Genomic DNA, 10,385 nt, shown 5'->3' with positions numbered 1-10,385 from the left:
ATTTTATATCACGAAGCCAGAAAAGTTAGTATTTCTTCTGAATGAGCCCAGGACTTTCAAGTTCTGATCCCGATGAAGTCAATCACTTTATTTATTTAATTAGAACTTATATAAACTTATTGCTAAGAGGCTTTTAGGTAATTTATGCATAATTAAAAATAAAAATGTTAGGGCTAAAAACAAAACATTTTCGAAAGGCAATGATTTTTTTTTAAAGTCTTTTTAAAATTTATTTATTTTATTTATTTATTTTTGGCTGCATTGGGTCTTCGTTTCTGCGTGTGGGCTTTCTCTAGTTGCGGCGAGCGGAGGCTATTCTTTGTTGTGGTGCGTGGGCTTCTCATTGCGGTGGCTTCTTTTGTTGCAGAGCGTGAGCTCTAGGTGCACAGGCTTCAGCTGTTGTGGCTCGTGGGCTCTAGAGCACAGGCTCAGTAGTTGTGGTGCATGGGCTTAGTTGCTCCATGGCATGTGGGATCTTCCCGGACCAGGGCTCGAACCCGTGTCCCCTGCATTGGCAGGCGGATTCTTAACCACTGCACCACCAGGGAAGCCCGAAAGGCAATGATTTTTCGTTCCTCTGACTTATGAAAAGGAAACCACAAGCTGATGCTCCTTGGACATCATACTGTGTTGAAATGTAATGAATATTTGCCAAGTGCTTTGAGATCCACCCTGAATGGTGTCATAAGTTTCAAGTGCCATTGTTATTAAGCACTGTCATTTTAATGTAGCTTTTAGCATTTCCATCCTACCTCTGATATAAGGTGAGCTGTAGGCATAATCTCTAGATTCAAGGGACAAATAACTTCCTAATATAATAACACATCCTGGCTCTTACTCCACCCAATAAATAAATTACAGGAGAAATGAATAGGATGTGTGCTGACATATACAATAGACACTAAGAATGGATTTTGTTTCTTCCTTGCTGATCCTTCTCACTTTTTCAAAAAGGTGCTAATGTGACAGCCTTGAGCTGAGAGCCTGGCTGGCTCCTTAGAGAGGAGTTATTCAAGCCAACCCGGTGTTTGCATTGCCTTCTTAGTATATCTTTAAAGGTCCTGGGCACAAAAAAGATCCTTTTAAGATACCATCTCTTGCTGACACTGCAAGAACAATAAATGGTGTATATGGATGAAGAGCACCCTACAGGAAACTGGTCCAAAGGGTCGGATTCTAGTCTCTATTTTGTCACTAACTGGCTGTGGTGTCTTGAAATGGTCACTTTGATCTCTCTGGATCTTACTTTTCTCATCTATGAAATGTAATGATCTCTTCCAGTTTCATTAATTTATAAACTTATGGAACACTGAACTTTATTTGTTCTCTGTGAGATCCATGTGCCCCAGCGTGAGAACGGGCTGGGCCATCTTTTGCTCCCTGTGATGTGACATGGTTTCTGTATTTCACGACGACTGTTCACTTCTGGTTTGTGATCCGCATGAATCAATGATTATTAACACTTGAGTCAAGCCGAATCCTGTGGTATCTTAAATCTAGTACATAAAAAACAACTGCCATTTGGTAAACAGATATAAAACATATTTTAAAAATCTACATGGAGGGAAGAAGTGGGTGGAGACGGGGAAGAAGTGGTCAGTACAGAGCCTGTTTTTTTCATTTTAACTAATCTCTGCTTATGAAAGGTAAGAATGGCTCCTGATTCAACCACACAGATTCAACACTCATTCTGTTAATACAGTTTATTGATTTTTTTTTAAAAAGTGAGAATGCAAATAGAGTGAGGTCCTCCAGATGTAACTTTGAAAAATGAACTGGCTGTGTTTTAAATCACAGAGATTAAAAATGGTCAGATGGTTTTGCCTTTGCTATTAGGACCTCAGTTACGGGGCTTCGGTTAGTGGAGATCACTCGTAGCCTGTGAGAGGTTTGACGAAGGAGATGGCTGAGCTGCTCTTTATTTATTCTTTAATCCGTGAGAAGTTTCTGTAAACACATAGCCTCTTTAAAATCTCCAGGGCTACGGAAAACCTTTGGAATTTGTGGGAGATTATGGGCACACCTCCCCCTACTGGGCACCGTTTGAAACTGCTTATTTGTGTGGTCCCAGCCGACAAAGATGTGGAGATGTTGAACGGTGGGAGATTCCTGTGGAAACAGGAACCTTGGGATTCTACTCTTGTTAGGAAGGTGGAGAGAATAACTATAAAGGTGTGTGTGTGTGTGTGTGTGTGTGTGTGTGTGTGTGTTTTCTACCAGACAGGAAAAACATCATAGAAAAAGGTATGGAACTCAGCAAATACACTAACGTAACTGGAGAAGAGCTATTATGTATGAAAAACCACATGAATGCAACTGCAAAGCTAGGTTACAGCTAGCTGTGGAAGGTTTTGAACAACAAGCTGCAAAATGGGGAGAGTCGCTGAAGCTAATCTTGAGTGGAGGAATTCACTTGTTAATTTCTCTGATCAGCAGCCATTTGTTGGCCATGTGCCACAAGCTAGTCCTTGGCTAAGTGCTGTGCACAAGCAGAGACCAAACTCACTTGGATCCTGACCTCAAGCAGCTTAGAGTCTAGTAGTTGAAATTAGATAGATACCTGAGGAACCATAACCCAAAGTAGTAATTGGTGCATCACATGAAATGAAACTAGAAAGCAAAAGGGATTACTTTCAGCAGTGGACTAGGGCAAAGTTTAACAGAAGATTGTCATGATGAAAGGGAAGTTGATCTTGGCAGTGAGAATGTCCTGGAGATTGGAGTGAGAGAAGCCAGTTAGAGGTTACAAAATTTTTATATATCATATCTTATACTGAAGATATATAATATCATAATGTAACAATTTAGATTCCTCATATGTAATGAATGAATGTGGATGAACAAATTGTGGTATATTCATACAATGGAATACTATTCAACTATAAAAAGAAACAAACTATTGATTTATGCAATGATATGGATGAATCTCCTAGACATCATTCTGAATTTTTTAAAATTTTATTTTATTTTTATTTTTTTAAAAAAATATTTATTTATTTATTTAGGCTGCCCCAGGTCTTAGTTGCTGCATGTGGGATCTTTTAGTTGCGGCATGAGAACTCTTAGTTGCATCAGGCATATGGGATCTAGTTCCCTGATCAGGGATCGAACCCAAGCTCCCCGCATTGGGAGTGCAGAGTCTTACCCACTGGATCACCAGGGAAGTCCCAATTTTATTTTTTATTGAAGTATAGTAGACATACAGTATTATATTAGTTTCTGGTGTACAACATAGTGATTCAACATTTACATACATTGTGAATTGATCAGCACAAGTCCAGTTACCATCCCTCACCATACAAAGTTGTTATGGTATCCACTATGTTCCCTATGCTGTATGTTACATCTCAGTGACTTATTTATTTTATAACTGGAGGTTTGTACCTTAATCTCCTTCACCTGTTTCACCCAGCCGCCACCTCCCCTCCCTTCTGGCAACCACCAGAGTGTCTGTATCTATGAGTCTGTTGCTGTTTTGCTTTGTTTGCTTTGTTTTGAAGGCTCCACATGTAAGTGAAATCATGTGATAGGTGTCTTTCTCTGTCTGACTTATTTCACTTAGCATAGTAGGTCTAGGTCCATCCATGTTGTCACAAATGGCAAGATTTTGTTCTTTTTTATGGCCAAGTAGTATTTCGTTGTGTATCTATACCACATCTTTGTTATCCATTCATCTGTTGATGGACCCTTAGGTTGTTTCCATTTCTTGGCAATTGTAAATAATGCTGCAATGAACACTGAGGTGTGTATATCTTTTTGAAGTAGTGTTTTGTTTTCTTCAGAAAAATATCCAGAATTGGAATTGCTAGATTGTATGATAGTTCTATTTTTAATTTTTTGAGGAACCTCCATACTGCTTTCCATAGTGGCTGCACCAATTTACATTCCCACCAACAGTGCACATGGGTTCCCTTTTCTCCATATCCTCGTCAACACTTGTTATTCGTTGTCTATTTGATAATAGCTTTTCTGACAAGTGTGAGGTGGTATCTCATTGTGGTTTTGATTGCATTTCCCTGATGTTTAGTGATGTTAAGCATCTTTTCATGTGCCTGTTGGTCATCTGTATGTCTTCTATGGAAAAAGATCTATTCAGGTCCTCTGCCCATTTTTTAATTGGATTGGCTTTTTTTTTTTTGATATTGAGCTGTGTGAGTTCTTTATATATTTTGGATATTAACCCCTTATCAGATATATAATTTGCAAATATCTTCTCCCATTCAGTAGGTTGCCTTTTTAAAAAAAATTTATTTATTTTATTTATTTATTTTTGGCTGCATTGTGTCTTCATTGCTGCGTGCGGGTTTTCCCTAGTTGCGGCGTGTGGGGGCTACTCTTCGTTGCGGTGCGCGGGCCTCTCACTGCGGTGGCTTCTCTTTTTGCGGAGCACGGGCTCTCGGCGCGCGGGCTTCAGCAGTTGTGGCTCGCGGGCTCTAGAGCGCAGGCTCAGTAGTTGTGGCGCACGGGTTTAGTTGCTCTGCGGCATGTGGGATCTTCCTGGGCCAGGGCTCGAACCCGTGTCCCCTGCGTTGGAAGGTGGATTCTTAACTACTGCGCCACCAGGGAAGCCCCAGTAGGTTGTCTTTTCATTTTGTTGCTGGTTTCCTTCACTATGCAAAAGCTTTTTAGTTTGATGTAGTCCCATTTGTTTATTTTTGCTTTTGTCTCCCTTGCCTGAGGAGACAGATCCAAGAAAAAAAGAAAAATACTACTAAGATTGATGTCCCAGACATTATTCTGAACAAGAGAATTTGGACAGAAAAGCGGGAAGACTGTATGATTCTGTTTATTTGATGAAATTCTTGAACAGACAAATTGATATTGATAGAATTCAGATCAGTGATTGACTAGGGTGTGGTGGTGGAGGTATTGATTGAATACCAACCAGAACAAGGAAACCCTCTGGGGAGATATTCTGTATCTTAAATGGGGCATTGGTTACATGAGTGAACACATTTGTCAGAATTTATCCATTTCCAATAAGAATTTATCCATTTTTACTGTGTGTAAATTATACTGCAATAAAGTCTACTTAAAAATTAGGAAATGGTGAAGCATAAGAAGTTACTATGCTCAGCAAGGTACTTAACCTGTAATTTGGTCATTTCTAAATCATGTCAATTAATAATTAAAACGTACTTTATTTTAATAAAGTAAATAAACCCACTTTGACAAAGAATTGTGATTTTATTCTAAACAAAGCAAAATGAGACATGATGGAGACAGTGTATGACTCTCACATATTTCCTGAAGGGGTGAATGGAGAGAAGGGAGTAAAGAGAATATTAAAAAAATAATGATTAGAGAATTTTCCAAAACTGATGAAAGACATCAATCTACAGAAAGCATAACGTATACCAAGTATGGATAAGTAAAAATGTGTATCTCCATTCATAGATTTAATTTACTGCAGAAAAATAAAGACATTTGGGATTTTAGTGGAAATAAAGAAAAATGAATAAAACTAGAAAAATTGAGACAGCTGAGTGATAATAAGGAGCTATGCAAAGATCGATCAATCATTTCTCCAATTAAACCTTTCAAATGCTTCCTCGATCTGCCCACGTTTTCACTATTCTTGGTACTTTTATTCAGAAACCGGAGTTAGGTTTTCTTTGGTCTCTAAAAAAAGTAACTTTTTCAAGTGAAAGTGGAATAAGAACTGTGAAATTGTAAAGGGAATTACAGTAGATCTGAAGAGCAGTTTGATTTGCTATTTCAGTGAAATTTGAAAGAAAATTCCTCAGTAGGCAAAATTTCCCATAAAGTCTTGTTAATAAAAGTGAGTACAGTGGAGTTTTGTTTTGTTTTGTTTTGTTTTGTTTCCTTCAGTGTTCAGGCAAGCTCCCTATAAACTAGGAAATATGTTATTAAAATGAAATTGAGATAAAAGACCACAAGTAAATTTGAAGCTGCTTAAAATAGAATAAGGGAATCTTGCCATGGGTTAGTGGTAATGGAAATCATTTACTTTGGACATCTGATTTTATTATTCTGTAATCATTTACATAAAGATCTGCTTAAGCCATGAATTTATAGATGTTCCTCTCATGCATTCAGATTTAAGGAATAATTTTGTTTTCTATAAATAGATAAGAAGAACTAGAAGACAGAGATTTAAAAAAAAAAGGGAGAGAGCAGTAAATTCAGGCACAAAGTATCCTCCTTTATTCTTGCCTGCGACTGTATCCTTGTCCTTATTCATTCCTGCCATTGACAGAGCGTCCAGAGACCACAGGTTCAGTTATTAAGCAAATTCCTTACCGATGACTCCAAGAAGGGATTTTGGTTATGTCTAATCTGGGAGAAATGTGGTAGTTTCTATTCATCTGTTCAAAAGCTCTATTGAGGTTAGAGTGCCTATCAAGGTCAGTCAGCGTTCTAAACGGGAGTCGCTTGCCCCCTTTTCTCTAAAACAATTAGAGCTTCAGGACACTACCTGCTTTTGAACAGATTGATCTTTCCACAAAAGTGCATGGAGTTAACTTCTTTTCCCTGAAAACTGTATCATATTTTCAGACATGTGAAGTGTACTAAAGAGAGATGTTCTGAATCCTGTATGAACAAGCCGTGAGTCACATAGACCCCATACTATCGCAGCTTTTGAGTCAGTTTATTTACTTCCTATTCAAGAATTCCACATCCATTGCTCATCAGTCAGTGGGTCACCATGAGATATTTACATAATTATATTACCCCCTAGGTGGCAAGGAAGAAGAGAATTATCAGTAGGTTCTCCTCTTAAGGATAAACCCTTAAAGAACTTTTCTTACCACTGTAAGGAGATCCTTGAATTTATTGGGATCTTAGACCAATTTGGGGGAAAGCATCTTCCTATTAATTGTTTTTCATATTTTTAGTGTTTAGATTGTCCAGCATCCACTTGCATTAGTGAATGTGACTGTCTTTTTCTTTCCTTTAACATTAAGTGAATATTTTTTAGTGTAACATTTTAATTACTTTAATGATTTTTTTTCACTATTTTGAGGGTTTTATGGTATTTTATCTAGAGCTTGCCAAATACATCTTAACTAATCAGAATCTACTTCAGATTTATACTAACTTAATTACAGTTGGATATCAAAATATTACTTTTATATAGCTCTACTCCTTCTTCCTTCTTTTTCTTTAAAGTCTTTATTGAATTTGTTACAATACTGCCTCTGTTCCATGCCTTGGTTCCTTGGCCGTGGGGCATGTGGGATCCCAGCTTCTTGGCCAGGGATTGAACCCGCACCCCCTGCATTGGAAGGCGAAATCCCAACCACTGGATGACCAGGGAAGTCCCTCCTTCTTCCTTCTTTATGGGGTTATTATTGTTATATATATAATATGTTTTAATATAATATAAATATATAAAACATATTTTATATAATTTTGTGTCTTTTAAAGAAACAGAAGGAAGAAGAGCAAGCATATAGTTACAGAGTGTGTTATATTTCCCTTCTTGTTTACCATTTCTGGTTCCCTTCATTTGCTCCTGTGGGTTCAAGTTATCATGGAGTGTAATTTCCTTACTCCTTGCTCCCACCTACCTCTCCTGTGCTGTTATTTTCAAATATATTACATTTCTATGTGTTATAAACCCAACTATATACATGTCATTTTATATAATTGCTTTTTAAATCAGTTATTTAATGTTTATAATTTTATATGTTTATAATTACATAATTACCTTTACCTGTGCTTTGTGTGTGGTGTGTGTGTGTGTTTGAATTATCATCAGGCATCACTTTATTTTATTTTTATTTATTTATTTTATAATATATTTATTTATTTTATTTATTTTAATTTTGGCTGCATTGGGTCTTTGTTGCTGCGCACACGCTTTCTCTAGTTGTGGCGAGCGGGGGCTATTCTTTGCTGCGGTGTGCGGGCATCTCATTGTGGTGGCTTCTCTTGCTGTGGAACACTGGCTCTAGGTGTGCAGGCTTCAGTAGTTGTGGCTCGTGGGCTCAGTAGTTGTGGCTCGTGGGCTCTAGAGCACAGGCTCTGTAGTTGTGGCTCATGGGCTTAGTTGCTCCGCAGCATGTGGGATCTTTCTGCACCAGGGCTTGAACCTATGTCCCCTGCATTGGCAGGCAGATTCTTAATCACTGCGCCACCAGGGAAGCCCCATCACTTGATTTTAGACGGAAGAACTTCTTTTAGTGTTTCTTGGAAGATGGGTCTGCTAGCAACAGATTCTCTCAGTTTTTGTTTGTCTGGGAATGTCTTTATTTTGCTTTCATTTTTGTAAGATAGTTTTGCTGGTTGTTTCATATTTGGTTGACAGGTTTTTTTGTACAACACTTTGAATACATCATCCCACTACCTTCTAAACTCCCTTGTTTCTAATGACAAGTCAGTTGCTAATTTGGTAGGGTTCCCTTGTACAGGACAGGCTGTTTTTCTCTCACTGCTTCCAAGACTTTTCTCTTTCTACTCATCTTTCAGCATTTTTACTATGATGTGTCTAAATCTCTTTTGTTTATCCTACCTAAATTTAGTTGAGCTTCCTGGATGTGTAGGTTAATTTTTTTTTAAAACAAATATAGGAAGTTTTTAGCTTTCTGTTCCTTTCTCTCTTCTCTCCTTCTGGTACTCCCACTGTATATATGTTGGTGTCCCACATTTTTCTGGGGCTCTGCTCATTTTTAAAAATTCTTTTTTCCTCTGTTCTTCAGATTGCATAATCTCTATTGATTTATCTTCAAATTTATAGATTCTTTTTTCTGCCAGCTCAAATCTACTATAATACTTTTAAAATTTAAGTTATGGTACTTTTCATCTCTAGAATTTGTATTTGTTTCTCTTTTTAAATAATTTATCTTTATTAATATTCTCTACTTGATGAGATATTGTCTTTACTTCTTCTTCTTCTTTTTTTTTTGCCATGCCATGCGGCCTGTGGGATCTTAGTTCCCTGACCAGGGATTAAACCCGGGCCCTAGGCAGTGAAAGTGTGGAGTCCTAACCACTGGACCGCCAGGGAATTCCCTGTAATGACTGTTTTGAAGTCTTTGCCTGTTATGTGTAACATCTGGATCCAGGCAGTTTCTGTTGCCTACTTTTTTCCCTGGGTGTGGGTCACACTTTTAATTTTTCTGCATGTCGCAAATTTCTTGTTGGAAATTGAATATTTTAGTTAATGTTTTATAGCAACTCTGGATATTGACTTCCCCCAACCTAGGGCATATTGTTATTGCTTGCTTGCGTATTTGCTTAGTGTTCTGGCTGGACTTTTTGAGAGAAGTTTGCTTTCTCTGTTGTGTGAAGCCTCTGATGTGAGAAGGCACAGCCTTGGGCATGTACAGAGTCACCGAGATGACAGGGGTTTTATCAGGGTTCTTTGTCATTTTCCCTGATCACTCAGTCAAGCTGTCTGCCCCTGTTGGTATCACAACCAGCTGTTAGACGCCACTAATTGCCAGGTTGATTGCTTTATTGTTTTTCACACCTTTGGGTATAAATTGCTCCACCGTCTAATCCAGTTAAATTCAGGCCTCTTTCCAGCGGTAATTTTTGAGGCCAGTTTTGGAAGTTTGTTCTAACCCCAGGAGTGCTCTTATTAACTGTATCTTCCCCTGGTTTTCTCTGGGAAATTAGCCAGCCTGTGGCTTAGCTTTAGCTCTCATAAAGCTACCAGCCTCCTCTTAATTGCTTACCACCAAAAATTTCCATTGTTTTCCAGTGCCCTTAGGCTTCTATTTTCCCATACTCGGTTTCAAATAAAGTCATTTATTTGGGGTGACTTTCAGAACTCTCTGGTTTCTGGCAAAACCTCTGAGTCATGGCTTCAGAGCTGAAGGCAGGGGCCGAGGCATGCTTCTCTGAGTGACACCCTGCTTTAGGAGCAGAGTGCCGCGCCGGCGCAGTAGCCTCTACTCTTCTCAGCTGCCTGTGTTGGTGTGGAAACTCCACCCTATGAGTGAGCTGAGATGAGGGCAATTGGAGCGCCTACATTCTCAGCCTGTTGCAGTTAAGGTAGAGCCTTTGCCCTCTGAGTGCGGCTTGGTGGAAGAAGGGGCCCTTGACTTCTTAACCACACTTACTTGCAATTCAGCCTCTGTAACACAGACCTGATGGCAGGAATGAGAAATGCTGGTGGCCTACCCCTGCCAGGGAGATACTATAGCCATTGACTGGGAATTGGGGGGAGAGAGAACCCCATCTTCTTGGCCACACCCACCTGGACTAGAGCTTCCATCATGCTGAGCTGGATGGGTGGAGCAGGTTGTAGCTTAAGTGCCATGGATTCTTTCTGTCCTTACCAAAATTTAGTAGATTTTCTTGAATATGTGAGTCCTCATTTCCTTAGTATATTTCCTCAGTACAATTTCCTGAGACTTGAAATGGTTGTTTTGTTTTTCAAAAAATAATTTTCACCAGTCATGGTTGTTACA

Source organism: Balaenoptera borealis, assembly GCF_965194805.1.
Source record: "Balaenoptera borealis genome assembly, chromosome: 2".
In the NCBI taxonomy this organism is placed as follows: domain Eukaryota; kingdom Metazoa; phylum Chordata; class Mammalia; order Artiodactyla; family Balaenopteridae; genus Balaenoptera; species Balaenoptera borealis.
Note: the sequence above shows the minus strand (reverse complement) of the source record.